The sequence below is a fragment of the Euprymna scolopes genome, chromosome 46, assembly GCF_053919585.1.
Source record: "Euprymna scolopes isolate OS-2025 chromosome 46, ASM5391958v1, whole genome shotgun sequence".
In the NCBI taxonomy this organism is placed as follows: domain Eukaryota; kingdom Metazoa; phylum Mollusca; class Cephalopoda; order Sepiida; family Sepiolidae; genus Euprymna; species Euprymna scolopes.
The window spans coordinates 83,989,197-84,006,791 of NC_136527.1; the positions used below are offsets into that span (position 1 = coordinate 83,989,197).

Below are 17,595 nucleotides of genomic sequence, written 5' to 3' on the forward strand. Positions count from 1 at the left end.
AAATAAGGGTGTAGTCACCAACAATGTGTATTTCAGCAATAGGGTGGCCTTACATATGAGCAACATAAAAATTGCAGATAACAGACACCTCTGTTTCAAAACACGTACACACATGCAGTGGTAACAGCCTCAAAATAATGCCAATCTTCCAAACAGACAATTATTTTTATTTACTTACACAGGAAAAAACTTCATAACAAGATTCACTCCTGAACTAAACAGAGCCTAATACCAACACACAAAAACATGAAATGCAAGGCACACTCGCATGCACATCCATATACATATACACACCCACACATAAATCAGAACCAACACATTAAAACACACACACACACACATACAATCACACACAGACACAACACCCATATCTTTAATACAACACGCTGAACAATACCGACCCTACTTAACCTCGAAATCAACAACACTAGGAAACACCTAGAACCATAGTATAATATCTGCTCCAACACCTCGCTCCCCCTTCAATCAGTGGAGGAGAAATCTCTCATGACTGAGACAACTATCATCCCTTCTGTCATCCCCCCATACCTATACCCCTCCAATTGGCTCCTCCCCTCTGGGGAACGAACAAGATCTTCCCCACACTAGGAACCGATCCTGGGTCTGGCCATACCCACATGGGGAGACAAATAAATAAACATTAAAAAAATCCCCTATACATATTCATAAATACACCCCTCTATCTAAACAAACATAATATAAAGAATACCCGAACAGTCTAAGACTGAAACGAAAAATCACAATACTAAAATCTAAGAGTCGAAAAAATAAATATCAGAATTGAATGAAAACCTACCCTTATTTCAGAAGAGCTGGTTCGCCCCCCCCTCCTCACACATACACATTAGTAACGACCTTGGATCACAGTTACCTTCCTAACTTCATAATACTATAAAACAGTACACACATTCTTCAAACCAATAAAACACACACACACATCCTACCCTAAAGGAAAAGAAAAAACACAAGCAGAAAGAGAGAGTAATTTTTTAGTAGTATATATCTTCATACATAAAAAATATTGAATTTCATTTCAGTTAAGGGTCTTACATACATTAAAATAAAATTTGTCAATTTTTTAGTAGCAAACCAGCAACACCTTCCATTCAGCCAAAGTTCATGTCTGGGTTTTTAAGTTTCTTAATTTCCTATTTTATCTGCTGAAACTGCTTGAGCTAAGCATCCAGGACCGTCTAGTATTAAGGCCTGGTGGCTGACCCTTGTTATCTGTCATATTATAGAGTCATTTTCAGAGGAAAAAAGGTTTACATCATTACTTACCTTTTCCCACCTTGTGTATAAACGGGTTGAGAGACCCTTTTAATCATGGGTGGTAGCTTGCTGGTTTATATATTTCTTATTCATTTTTTCTAAGAAATTCCTCATTGTCTACAACATTGTTGAACCACAAACTTTACATAAATAAGGCTTTTCACCAAGGTGTCTGAACATGATATATCAAATTGGCGTTTTCTAAAATGCTGATTGAAAAAAATTACATGAATTAGAATTTTAACAGTTTTGTTGGACAAATATTTTAAACTTCATTCATGGGAAAATGTTGAAGATATGCAGAATCGCACATACCTCATCTTTTATTTTGCTAAATTAATTTTCTGTGAATGTGCTGTATCACACACTTAACATGAATGAGGCTTTTCACCAGTGTGTGTGTGTAAATCAGATTTCTGGGAAAATACTGAACCACAAACTTCACATAAGGCCTTTCACTTTTTTATTTTACTTCAGAAAAAGATCAAGGGGCTCCATCCTGGAGCTAACACTTGATTCTGTTATGATTTTAATTTATATCCCAGGGATCTTTTAAGAATGGACACTGTTCCCTTTATGGCTGCTATTTGTATTTCGTTCTTCAGCTGTGTGTATTAACATGTCTTCTTAAAGAAGTTTGATAGGAAAATGCTGTGCCACACACTTCACATGAATAAGGTTTTTCACCAGTGTGTGTGAACATATGTGTTTTTAAAGAAGATTTATGAAAAAATGCTGTACCACACACTTCACATGAATAAGGTTTTTCATCAGAGTGTTCTAACATATGAGTTTTAAAATGCATTTTCTGGGAAAATGCTGTACCGCACAGCTGACATGAATAACGCTTTTCACCAGTGTGTTTTAACATATGAGTTTTTAAATAGGACTTCCGGGAAAATGTTGAACCACAAACTTCACAAAAATGAGGGGTTTCACCAGTGTGTGTGAACATATGTCGTTTTAAAGAAATCTTATGGGAAAATGCTGTACCACATACTTGACATGAATGAGGCTTTTCCCCAGTGTGTGTAAACATATGAGTTTTTAAATCGGATTTCTGGGAAAATGCTGAACCACAAACTTCACATGAATGAGGCTTTTCACCTGTGTGTGTGAACATATGTTTTTTTTAAGGAAGTTTGATAAGAAAATGCTATGCCACACACCTGACATGAATAAGGCTTTTCACCAGTGTGTTTTAACATATGCGTTTTTAAATAGGATATCAAGGAAAATGTTGAACCACAAACTTCACAGGCATGCGGCTTTTGACCAGTGTGTGTGAACATATGAGTTTTTAAATGAATTTTTTGGAAAAATGTTGTACCACACACTTGACATGAATAAGGCTTTTCACCAGTGTGTTTTAACATATGAGTTTGTAAAGAGGACTTCTTGGAAAATGTTGAAGCACAAACTTCACATGAATGATGAGTTTCCAAATTGCATTTCTCGGCAAATGTGGAACCACAAATTTCAGAGGAATAAGGTTTTTCCCCAGTGTGTGTGTGAATATATGTTTTTATGTCTGATTTCTGTGAAAATGAGGGACCACGCATTTCACATGAATAAGGCTTGTCACTAGTGTATGTAAACATATTTTCTTAGACTATTTTTATAAATACTTATGGAAAAAATTCAGATGAATTATAGTTTAACCAGTTTTGTCGGACATATATTTTTAACTGAACTTATGCAGCATCGCCCACATTTTATTTTTATTTGATTTCATTTATAAAAGAACGGAAATTATTCCAAATATCAGTAGGAGACTTTAATCTTTGTCTATTTTTACAAATCATGTTAAAATAAGTACAATTTCAATCATGACGATTTTTATATTTGAATTTTTTAAAGATTTATTAAAATCAATTTTTTTATTACTATTGATTTTAGAAAACGTTTAATTTAATTAAATTCAAACTATTTTCATTTGTCGATTTTAGTATTTAGCCCTTTTCTCATCAAGCTTGAAAAGCAATATATATACACACGATATGGTGTATATACATAAATGTATTCAACAGCGTCGACCAAGGAGATGTGTGTGCAACTATAGCCAAAAAAAAAAATCTAATTACAAAGTCAAATCATCTACAGTGATTTTTCGTCGTATTCATCAAAATTGATGCATGGACAATCTGGTTTCTGCACTTGAAATCTGAAAAAAAAAATCATGTATAAATTATATTGTTTAATCAGATTAATTTGTAACAAAAATAAAATATCTTCATCCGTTAAATCTGATGAAAATATAAATATTAGGAGATATATTTGGTAAAAACCATGGGAAAAAGTGCTCAATACGTGAGTAGACCTAAATATGTTTTTATTCTTTCAACCTCGAGGATTTTTGTTCAAATTGTCTCGAATTCGGGAATTTGAATACAATTTTGATATGACCCCTTTATTTACCTCACAAAGGAAGCATGCTCTCGTTCTTTCATCCATGACTGGATAGAAGACCTAAGAAATTTGCAGATGTATTTTTCTGGGTTTATGCTTAAAGTACTCTAACCATAACACCAGGGGTCCTTGTGGAAAATTCTTGTATAGATTTGGGGGTCTTTAGACCTATTTTTTATTTTAAGTTGTGAATATACCTATTTCTTACTAATTATTAATATATATTACTGTGTATATATATTATTGTTTACTTATTATTAATATATATTACTGTGTATATATATTATTTTTTACTTATTAATAATATATATTACTGTGTATATATATTATTGTTTACTTATTAATAATATATATTACCGTGTATATAGAATATTGTTTAATTATTATTAATATATATTACTGTGTATATATAATATTGTTTAATTATTATTAATATATATTACTGTGTATATATGTTATTTTTTAATTATTACTTATATATATTACTCTGTATAAATATTATTGTTTACTTATTAATATATATTACTGTGTATATATAATATTGTTTACTTATTATTAATATATATTACTGTGTATATATATTATTGTTTAATTATTATTAATATACAGGGTGTTTCAAAAGTCTTGGGAACATAAAGATTTTTAATAACTCAAAAACTATTAGGAGTTAAAAAATGAAATTGGTACCATTGGAAAGGTTAAAGTTTCAAGTTTTGTGGGGAATCTTCAAACTTGCTCAATATGAGCACCATTAGTCACACGGCAGACATCTAGTCGATAGTCCATTTCCTGCCAAACGCGTTCCAGCATCTTGACGTCAATGGTTCCCACAACTGCCGTTATTCGAGCCTTTAGTTCGTCAATATCTCTTGGAAGGGGCGGTACATAGACTTGTTGCTTGACAAAGCCCCAAAGGAAAAAGTCACACGGGGTAAGATCTGGAGACCTAGGAGGCAAGGGCATGAGAACGTCATCACCTCGCCCAGATCTCCCAATCCATCTACCAGGCAGCCTTGTGTTAAGAAACTGCCTTACTCTAAGTCTCCAGTGTGGTGGTGCACCATCTTGTTGAAAAATGAAGTCATCAGATTCTGCTTCTTCCAACTGAGCCATTAACCAGTCTTCCATCATGTTGAGATAGGATTCACCAGTGATAGTTGCCTCTTCAAAGAAGAACGGTCCATAGACACCTTTCTTGGAAATTGCACAAAACACGTTCACTTTTGGTGAATCTCGCTCGTGCTCAAGAATTTCATGAGGATTCTCAGTACCCCATATGCAAGTGCTATGCTTGTTAACTTTGCCATTCAGATGGAAGGTCGCCTCATCGCTAAAAACAAGCCGGTCATCAAAGCCGTTATCTTCCAACTTCTCTTGCATTGCAATGCAAAAGTCACGGCGAAGTGGCTTATCAGTGTCCTTCAACTTTTGGACCAACTTGAGCTTGTAAGGTACCATTTGCAGTCGTTTCCTTAAGACACGCCAGACAGTTGCTGGAGCAAGCTGAAGTTCCCTGCTGGCTCTTCTATCTGATTTACGGGGGCTCTGCTGAAAGGCTGTCCGGACTTGCTCAACTGCATCTTCTGAAGTTGAAGGGCGACCTGTTCGCTTACTTGGGCACAAACACCCATCTTTCACAAATTTAGCATGCCATCTGACAATGGGTTTCCTTTCAGGGACTTCTTTTTTAAATTTCCTGCGAAATGCACGCTGAACACATGTCCATGATTCAGTCTTTGCAAATTAGAGGACGCAAAACGCCTCGTCTTGTTTAGAGAACGCCATTACTGCACATGGAAAGATAAGACGAAAATCATTAGTATGACTAAAAACTTGATTAAGCAAGCTTTAAAATGACACCAGTTTCATTTTTCTACCTGGAATAGTTCATGAGATATACGCATTTGTAATGTTCCCAAGACTTTTGAAACACCCTGTATATTACTGTGTATATATATAATATTGTTTACTTATTATTAATATATATTACTGTGCATATATATTATTGTTTACTTATTATTAATATATATTACTGTGTATATATATTATTGTTTACTTATTATTAATATATATTACTGTGTATATATATTATTGTTTCTTTATTATTAATATATATTACTGTGTATATATATTATTGTTTACTTATTAATAATATATATTACTGTGTATATATATTATTGTTTACTTATTATTAATATATATTACTGTGTATATATATTATTGTTTACTTATTATTAATATATATTACTGTGTATATATATTATTGTTTACTTATTAATATATATTACTGTGTATATATATTATTGTTTACTTATTATTAACATATATTACTGTGTATATATATTATTGTTTACTTATTATTAATATATATTACTGTGTATATATATTATTGTTTACTTATTATTAATATATATTACTGTGTATATATATTATTGTTTACTTATTATTAATATATATTACTGTGTATATATATTATTGTTTACTTATTATTAATATATATTACTGTGTATATATATTATTGTTTACTTATAAATAATATATATTACTGTGTATATATAATATTGTTTACTTATTATTAATATATATTACTGTGTATATATATTATTGTTTACTTATTATTAATATATATTACTGTGTATATATATTATTGTTTACTTATTATTAATATATATTACTGTGTATATATATTATTGTTTACTTATTATTAATATATATTACTGTGTATATATAATATTGTTTAATTATTATTAATATATATTACTGTGTATATATATTATTGTTTACTTATTATTAATATATATTACTGTGTATATATATTATTGTTTACTTATTAATATATATTACTGTGTATATATATTATTGTTTACTTATTATTAACATATATTACTGTGTATATATATTATTGTTTACTTATTATTAATATATATTACTGTGTATATATATTATTGTTTACGTATTATTAATATATATTACTGTGTATATATATTATTGTTTACTTATTATTAATATATATTACTGTGTATATATATTATTGTTTACTTATTATTAATATATATTACTGTGTATATATATTATTGTTTACTTATTATTAATATATATTACTGTGTATATATAATATTGTTTACTTATTATTAATATATATTACTGTGTATATATATTATTGTTTACTTATTATTAATATATATTACTGTGTATATATAATATTGTTTACTTATTATTGGATATATTACTGTGTATATATATTATTTTTTACTTATTAATAATATATATTACTGTGTATATATGTTATTTTTTAATTATTACTTATATATATTACTCTGTATAAATATTATTGTTTACTTATTAATAATATATATTACTGTGTATATATATTATTGTTTACTTATTATTAATATATATTACTGTGTATATATATTATTGTTTACTTATTAATAATATATATTACTGTGTATATATAATATTGTTTACTTATTATTAATATATATTACTGTGTATATATATTATTGTTTACTTATTATTAATATATATTACTGTATATATATAATATTGTTTACTTATTAATAATATATATTACTGTGTATATATAATATTGTTTACTTATTATTAATATATATTACTGTGTATATATAATATTGTTTACTTATTATTAATATATATTACTGTGTATATATAATATTGTTTACTTATTATTAATATATATTACTGTGTATATATATTATTGTTTACTTATTATTAATATATATTACTGTGTATATATATATTATTGTTTAATTATTATTAATATATATTACTGTGTATATATATTATTGTTTACTTATTAATAATATATATTACTGTGTATATATATTATTGTTTACTTATTAATAATATATATTACTGTGTATATATATTATTGTTTACTTATTAATATATATTACTGTGTATATATAATATTGTTTACTTATTATTAATATATATTACTGTGTATATATAATATTGTTTACTTATTATTAATATATATTACTGTGTATATATAATATTGTTTACTTATTATTAATATATATTACTGTGTATATATAATATTGTTTACTTATTATTAATATATATTACTGTGTATATATAATATTGTTTACTTATTATTAATATATATTACTGTGTATATATATTATTGTTTACTTATTATTAATATATATTACTGTGTATATATAATATTGTTTACTTAATCATATATATTACTGTGTATATATTATTGTTTACTTATTAATATATATTACTGTGTATATATATTATTGTTTACTTATTATTAATATATATTACTGTGTATATATATAATTGTTTACTTATTACTGTATATATTATTTATTATTTGTAATTACCGGTTCCCATATCACGTTAAATTCTATACTAGAAAAACATGCAGATTAAAAAGTGTGTACAGGTTTTGTTACAACAAAAGGAAAAGCAGGACACAATGTGTAAATTTAAAGACGATGAATGGCTGTCCATGGTTTGCATGTAGTGGAGTAGAAATATAAATGCGTTCTGGCAGCAAGAAAATTTTTAATGAAAAAAACGAAATAATAATTTTGACTTCAAACGTATTCAACAATATTTTATTTTAAAATTTCAGTCAATGCTTCAAATATGGATATAAAAACTACTCAACATATCTGACATGATAAAAACACCACAGTTGACTCTTCAATTTTCTTTAAATTAACAGAAAAAAATATAAAAGATTTAAAATATATATATTTCATAAAATAATCTCTTATTTATTTTTATGATTTAAATTTATAATTTCACATTGTAATTTCGGCTTCAAACATATTCGAAACGTATATATATATATATATATATATATATATATATATATAAAGCCAAACAACATAGCAGCTCAAGAAAAAAAAAGTAGGGAGAAGACCGTGTGGTTTAAAAAGATGGATGGGTAAAGTCGAAGATGAGAAATAGCTGTCTACATCCACCAGGTAATTAAGCAGAAAAAAAAACGCTTTCGTGGAAAGATGGACAAGTGGCCCCACAACAGCAGCTAGAAAATTGTAAAGCTGATGTCGAATCGGGGAGAATGGAAAAATGGTAATAAGTTAAAGAGAAAAAGATGCCGAATCAAATTTATTTATTTTTGTTTGCTTTTTCCTTCTTCCCGTTGCATATTGCTTTTTCTTTACATTATGTGGTTTAGCAATGGACGATTAGCTATGACTAAATCAACAACGAGTTTAATTTTCTTGACAAGAAAATTTAAGTTAATACCTGTATTTTATAAAGCCATTTTTCGTTCAATTTTTTTTATCATTTTCTTTAAGCTAGGAATGGGGCATCCTAATGAATAGCAAACATTCACCCGCTATTATTTTTTAAGATTCTAGCCGTCTCTTTAACTGTAATTATTTGATTCTCTCTTTCACTGGGTTCATCGAGTATATTTGCAAGGTGGTTTTTGAAATTCTTTTTCATGAGTTCAGTTGCTTCGATAATTATTTTTTCAAATTATTTTTCTATGTAATGACCAGGATGATAGCCAATACAATTACAGTAAGTTTAGTAATGATTAAATCAATGAAAAGTCTTGTACTTTATCACTTCCAGTCCTCAAAACAAGGTTATTTTTTCACTAAAAAATATAGTCAATGCCGTTGTTGCACAAACATTGCAGCTCACACATAAAGACAATAAAGCGATAAACATTCCAGTTCTTCCATCATCAGTTGAACAGATCTGAACTTGGGATTTAAAACCCAGATCTGCAAGGTGAGTAAAAAATAATTATATTTAATTATAATACTATGATCTGTGCAAGCTAATAGAGTTTTTTTATTGCAATTCTCAAATCCGAAAATTCTTATATTAATTTTCTCACTTGTTTACTTTGTTACATGACTAATATCATATCAAGTGTAAAAATCCTACTTGCGAAACATTCACTTAGTTCTCAGTGGTTGCAAGATTACATACCTTGTTTGAAACAAAGTAGGTATATTCCATAGTAGGATTTCATCTGTGTTCGCTAATAGACTTTATTGTGTGTGGTGCAGATGCTTAAGTTGCAGAGGACATGCAATTTATTCAGGTTTGCCTGAGTTCAGATGTATTTAACTGATGAGTCCAAATGAGGGCGAAACTCGAATCTAGGTTTTCTGCTTGGTTGGCTTTCATGATTTGTGTGAGCTGCGAGTTTGTTTGACTGTGGAAACAATTATATCATCTCACATTTTGAAAATTTTAATACATGTTTACATGATTTAATTCTCAAAAAATAAAATAAAATTTAGATATTACCATAATAAAAAAGTGAATACAATAATGATATTAATGTAGGTATGAATTTACAACCCCATAACAAATAATAACAATAAAAAAATAAAATAAATTTAGATACGGCCATAAGAAAGAGGTGAGTACAATAATGATATTAATGTAGGTATGAATTTCAAACCCCCATAACAAATAATAATAATAAAAAAAAATTTAGATATGATCATAATAAAGAGGTGAGTACAATAATGATATTAATGTAGGTATGAATTTCAAACCCCCATAACAAATAATAATAATAATAATAAAATAAAAACTTTAGATACGACCATAATAAAGAGGTAAGTACAATAATGATATCATATCCCTGAAGAAGTTAAGGCCACGTGGCAAGCACATGCCAACGAGCTGAATTGTATAGGGGACTTTGAATTTCCTAGATGTACTCTCCTAGCAGAATCCCCTGTTGAAATTATTTGCTTTAGCGATGCTTCTAAGCATGCTTATGGGTTTTCCGTGTATGCGAAACAAGGTGCTCAGTGTTCCTTGATATTCGCCAAGGTAAAAGTGGCACCCATCAAGGGAAAATCACTACCTGTTTTGGAATTATTAGCTATATTTCTAGCGTTTAAAGTTATTCCACAAGTTTTGGGTGCTCTAGAGCCCATCAACATCAAATCCTTTTTTGTCGTGTCTGATGCACAAGTAGCCCTGTCATGGATTTTGAATGGGAAGGCTGGGAAAAAAAATATATTTGTAGAAAATCGCGTGTCTGACATTAATAAGTTCATTGAAAACATTAAACTTAAATATGGGATAAACCCTAAATTTAGATATGTTCCTTCGTTGGATAATCCAGCTGATCTTTTAACCAGAGGTATTACTGCCTCTAAGTTCAAACAATTTTTCAAATTTTGGACCTGCGGACCAGACTGGCTTAATCAAGTTGAAATCAGCTGGTCCACGTCCCCCTTGCCTTGTCTTAACAATGTTAACAGGAAGATGGTAACATGTATGTTCTCGGATGAAACTGCTTCTAACAAGAATCACTTGCCAATTAAAATATCTGATTTTTCCTCATTAACTAAGGCTATTAATGTCTTAGAAAAAGTTGTGAGATTCGGTGATAAATTACGTCATCGAAAGACTGACACCGTCAAGAGAGCTAAATTGTTGCTCTTCTCTCATTTACAAAGGGAAGCGTTTCCCACAGAACTTGCTTATTTGCAACAACCCTCTAATAGGGCTGCTCCCCCAAGAGTTACAGCCTTGGGTTATTCCTAGATAGGGAGGGACTGATATGGACTTTCTCAAGGACGTATTCAGAACTCCGAGGTTTTTCCATATGAAGTGAAATTTCCTATATTGTTAGGAAAAAATACCCACCTGACCAAATTGGTCATTATTGAAGCTCACCAGAATTGTTGTCATATGGGAGCAAATTCAACCCTTAGCAAGGTGAGGTTATTGGGTTTTTGGATCCCCCAAGGGAGACAGGCGGTGAAGTCGGTTCTCCGTGACTGTGTTATATGTAAGAGAATTAATTCTCTACCGTACTAAGCACCCTCTGGGTCTCAACTGCCTTCTGATAGAGTAAATTTTGTCCGGCCCTTCAAATGTGTAGGGGTGGATTTTACTGGACATTTTTTTGTCAAAAACAATAATGAGGATGTCAAAATGTACATCCTACTGTTTACTTGCATGAGTTTACGTGCCATACACTTGGAATTGGTACCGGACATGAGCGCAAGATCTTTCTTGTTAGCTTCGTTAGGTTCACCAACTTATTTGGTGTACCAACTCATATGTATTCTGACAATGCTAAATCTTTCATAGCGTCGGGTATTATATTATCAGACATATTTGTGTCTGATGAATTTAGAGAACATTTCAAATCCACTACTATTGTTCATTACAATTCCCCTGTACTCTGCATGGCATGGTGGAGTATGGGAGAGATTAATTAAAACTGTGAAACAGTGTCTTTCCAACTTGTTGGGTAGGAGGGTCGGTTATTTCGAGTTCCTAACCACCCTTTCAGATGTTCAAAAGGCCATAAATGATAGGCTACTAACATTTATTTCAGCTTCTGATAGAGGCCTTGATGGGTTGACTCCCAACCATTTTTTGCAGACAGGATATCATTCCCGCCTGCTTATCAATCTTAGCGGTTCAGAGGACCCTTGTCCAGAACCTCCAAATAGAAATTCGCTCTTACATTCCCTTGAAATGAGGGATGAATTTGTCAGTAAATTTAAACGTATTTGGCATAATGACTACTTGCTCTCAATAAGAGAAGTAGACGCCCACATTACAGAAAATGAAACCTCTAAAATATCAGAGAGTGAAATTGTTCTTATCAAAGCTCCTAATAAGTCCCGGCCCTTCTGGGGGTTGGGTAAAGTAGTAAAATTATTGGTCGGAAAGGACAACAGGGTTCGTTCAGCCTCAGTGCTGAAAGATGGGTTGTCCAAATTCATTCCTTAAAAAATATTTATCCTTTAGAGATAAAGCATAATCCTGAACCTGCATTAGCAGAATTTGCGGAAGAAGGAGGCCCCTTCTTTTGCCCTACATGTTCAGTCGCCAACGACGGAACAACACCTATGGTGTGTTGCGACTCGTGCAATGAGTGGTACCATTTGGTTGTGTTGGGGTCGACCAACAAGTTACCGTTGAAGATTGGGTGTGTCCGGATTGTGCGGACCAAACACCAAGTTAATAATTGTATATTCCTTTTATAGACTCATCAGTAGAGTCATACCTTTTATTACTAATAAATTCTCTGTTTGCCATAGAGAGATCGTTATAAGTTCAGATTGACAACAGACACACATTGAATTTAATTGCTATTATTGTGTTAATATTAAGTCCTTTGGGACAGAATTTCATTGTAATAACTTGTCCAAATAGGCGACAATCCTTAATTTCCCGATAAAACAGAAAGAAATGAGTATCCATTTCTTTCTCTTCCTTCCTTTGGCAGTGTGTTAGAAATTTCAGAATGCAAGGGCGATAACTGCTAGATTTTCCAATCACGCGATTATTTCGACCAATGATATTGCATTGTTCAGTTGCTGCGGAGGATTCAGGAATTGGCGGGAATATTGTGTTTCTTAAGACAGATTTCAATTCTGCGTCGAGCAAAGCTGACGCGTGTTATCTCGCTCCGTGCCTAATGAACTAAGGCAGGGTTCTATCCCATTTATTATCTCCGCTCACTTAAATGCGGATACAAGCCTGAGGCTAAAATGTTCTATGGATTAATTACTTCATTATCATTGCCCGCAGGGGGTCATACTATTTTATGAACATCGATCACAATGTGCGTTGTTCTTATTGACCAGTCTGGAAGGATTTCGAGAACCCTCAACCATTTCTACGAGCGGCCGATTCAACCAGAATCTTCCACAAGAAGAAAACTACCTTCACCTTTCAAGGCATGAACTACCCGCCATTTGGCTGAAGCTGAAGAGGGCACTCTTTTGCAATATGGACTCATTTTTACCTTCTTGTAAATAAATTATTCTTGGAATTTAAGGTGAGCCTTTGTTGCTTTTCTGTGTGTCTCTTTCATTCTGCCAAAGGCAAAAATGAGTAAGAGAATTTCTTACAGTAGGTATGAATTTCAAACCCCCATAACAAATAATAATAATAATAATAATAATAATAATAATAAATAAAAAAAATAATAATAATAAAAACTTTAGATACGGCCATAATAAAGAGGTGAGTACAATAATGATATTAATGTAGGTATGAATTTCAAACTTAATCTTTAAGAAAATAAATTTGATGACATGAATTAAAATAAAATCGATAAAAATGTAATTTAACGAATCATCGAATATAATTTAAAGAAAAAAAAACAAATAATAAAATACTTACTGTGTAGAAAGAAACTGATATGTTGTTCGTTCATCGAAAAATCAGTCATGTTCGTGACGAATTTCAAGTTTACAAAATGACGACGGGAGAACTAGTTCGCAGAAATTTTAAAAAGAGGAAAATTTGGGTTTGTATTACTGTACACATAGATTCGAAAAAGTGGTCAAAAATTAAAATATACAACAAAGAAATATTAACAGTAGCTATAAAAGTTACTTTGCAACCAACCTGAATCATTTATTAGTGTTTTTAAGTAGTTTTAAATGCTCTTTATTTCATACCAAATATTAACTTTTTACGAGTCGTAAGAATTCAAGATGGCCAAAATTACTACCCCCCTTCTTCTTTGAAGAGAGAAGCCTCGTTTTCAAATTATAGTCCGCGCATATTTTTGGGGGAGGAGCTTGCCTCGTTTTCAGCACGTGTCTCTGCGGACATATGTCTCTGCGGACATTTTGCGTTTACATGTCTCTGCGGACATTTTTTGTTTACATTTTTTAGAAGTTCCGTCCTCATAATGAAAGTATTTGTAAACATTACATTTAATTTAGATATTTATTGCGCACAAATACTTTTTAGTTTTTTTCTTGGAGGGGGGATAACATATAAAGTGGTCAAAACGGTAAATATTTTTTTAAGTTTACATTTTTAAGAAGTTTTGATACTAGTGCAGAGAGTGACCTGGACGTAAATAATAACGTTATTATTTAAAAAGCCATTCTTAACATGGGGAGGAGAGGGTGTTTTGTAACTATTCTATGCTTTAACCTTACAATTGAATATAAAAAATACACCATAAAACTTTAATTAAACTTGGAAATACGATTTGACACGGTAAGTTTGGGAAAAGGAATTATAAATAAAAAACTAGACAAAATACGGTTAAAAACTCGCTCAATATATGTTTCCGTGACATAGGTTGACATGTATTCAGTGGGTTTTTAACAGTATTTTGCATATTTTTTATTTTCAACTCCTTTTCCCAAACTTACCGTGTTAAAGAGAGAGTCGGTCGCCATTCTTAATTTTCCAATACATCGATAAACATTGTATGTTTTTCGAGCTGAATAAACATGTTACATTAAATAAAAACACTAAAAACATATCCAGTTAGGTAGAAAAGTAACTTATCTTGACTTTGATAACATTTATTTAAAAACAATTTGCGCTTGAGCCATTTTTTTTTCTCAGAAATTGGAAGTCGTTAGGTTTCAGAAAAATACAGTTTCAGGAATCGATGGATATAAATTTAAAAGAAGTTTCGGAAAAGTGTATGATATAAATTTAAGTTTCCGAAAAGTGTATGATTTGAAATTCAAGTTTCCGAAAAGCGTATATTACTGGATGAAACATGCAGAAAAGTATGTTTGCAATATCATGAAAATGTGATATTCGTTTTCAGCACACCCGAAAATCCCTGATGTGCTGAAAATTTCTGAAAAAAAAATGGCTCAAGCGCAAATTGTTTTTAAATAACTTAAATTAATTATTTTACTTAACATATTCACCGAATTTCACACTTCAAAACTCAAAAGCGGGATAATTAAACACAATCGAAGTTCTGATATTCAGACGTCAAAATAAGGTATGCAAACAATTTTTTTTTAAAATCTATAATTCTGTCCCTTACAACACGGAATATGTTTTGTTCAGTTTCAGATGATTATTTTAAGCATATTTGTTCCCACTTCAAAACAAGGGGGGTTTTGTAAGCAAAAAAAATATATATATAAATATCGTTTATGAAAAATAAGTACACTGTTATAAAGTTCATTCTTCTCCTAATAATCGCTGAAAATTTCGTATTGATCGGATAATTACCTGATTTTTGGTAGATTTTTAAAAAGACGGTCCGTCAAAAAGTACTGACCTGCCCCCCCCCCAGTTTTGGCGGTGCCTATCAAAATTAGTTTTAGGAATTAAAAATTGATATTTCTTAGAATAAAGAGGAATTTAATAAAAAATAATTTAAATATTACTTCTGTTGGGCTACAATTTACGATATTGAAAATAAATATTAAAGGATATTCTGTCAGTTAACGGGTTCCACATCAAACTGGAATGTAATTATTTCAGGTGTGGCCGGGTTAAAATATTTTTTTGTTTCTGGATATACATATCTTTATGTCTTTTTCATAATATTCCAAGCCCAAATAAAGACTTTTACTGCTATATTTCACTTGAATAATGATTGAATAAAACCTTTTTAAAATATAATATATATTTGTAGTAGGTATTTATTTGCTTCTCCACGTAAGCAAAATATGACACAAGGTCGGTTTTTATGTGAGGTGAAGGGGGAGGGAGGGGAAGGGGATGGCACATATAGGGTTGCCCCTACCCCTACATGTACCAATAACCAATTGCCACAAGGGCAATGGTCACAAAGTGCAACATCTGCCGGAACAAATACTACACTTTGCTCCTAGCAAAAGTGCCAGGTAAATTTTTTTCCCTTACATTTTTGATGTTTTATAAGACCTGTTCTTTATATATCTGCGACGCCATTTTAATTTCTCTTTTTTTTTTTTGTTGTTGTTATTTTGTGAAGTTCATATCAAATTTCGTCCATTTTATTCAGTGTAAAATAATTTAAACCCTGATCCTTCCTCTTCGATATAGAGTAAAAATTACGATGAATTAATTCCATTTTACTAGTATTTACTTGTATTTTTTGTTATGGGTGTCGAAAATTAGTGTCGTACGTAATAAACTTCAATAAAATAAATTAATCTTTAAGAAAATAAATTTGATGAAATCAATTGAAATAAAATCGATGAAAATGTAATTTAACGAATCATCAAATATAATTTAAAGAAAAAAAAATAATAAAATGCTTACTGTGTAGAAAGAAACTCATATGTTGTTCGTTAATCGAAAAATCAGTCATGTTCGTGACGAATTTCAAGTTTACAAAATGACGACGGGGGAACTAGTTCGCAGAAAATTTAAAAAGAGGAAAATTTTAATGAAATATTTTTTGATGGATGCGATGTTTTTGCTTAATATTACAAGTAAAAGTATTATTTTTTTATTTACTGCAATATTTTAATATTTTAAAAGATAATAAAAAAAATGAAAAAATTCTGATTTTTTAAAAAATGTATTTTTATCGGAATGTCAGATATTTGCCCTTTTGTGGCCAGATTTTGCTAAGATTTGCTTTTTAAAAAGCAGTTTAGCCTAAAAACATAGTTTTGATTTTTTTTTTTTTTACTTAACTCAAATTTTCTTGGGTCCCCTCTCTCTTATTTTACATAAATATTGATTTGATATTAATTATTAAATGAATTGATTTTAATCGGAATGTCAGAATCCTTGTCCAGAATGCCTCTAAACGTCATAATTCAAATAAATAAAATTGGTCTTTTAACAAATATTTTGTCTTTTCGATTATTTTTTGAAAGTTTAAAATAGAAACAAATCTATTTTACAAATTTAAATTTGCTCCAATTGTTAGATTATCTTCCGGGTTTGTTCGTTTATTTCATTTGATTTCTCCCACTTCTTTAATTTAAGATGTCTAAATTGATTATAGCTATTTTCTAGCTTTCTTTTTTTTTCTTTTTTGCAATGGAGCCTCTTTACGCACCTCCAAAATTCACCACAGAATTACCCCATTATGTAAAATAAAAATATATTTAAATAGTGTTCGTTACAACTCTACTTTCAACCGAGTCGTTGTTTGTTTCGTTTACCACACTCTTTTCTTCTACCTCTTCTTTTACACACGTCCGTTCGCTTTAGTGA

General features: G+C 30.4%; 1 long non-coding RNA gene across 1 annotated transcript; it reads right to left on the reverse strand.

The window, feature by feature from the left end:
- Positions 1-2,414: 2,414 nt before the first annotated feature.
- Positions 2,415-16,773, reverse strand: LOC145270572 (uncharacterized). Its single transcript, XR_013865451.1, has 3 exons — positions 16,687-16,773; positions 13,846-13,936; positions 2,415-3,457 (listed from the first exon to the last, which is right to left on the reverse strand). It is a non-coding gene; the product is annotated as an uncharacterized LOC145270572 (long non-coding RNA).
- Positions 16,774-17,595: the final 822 nt, after the last annotated feature.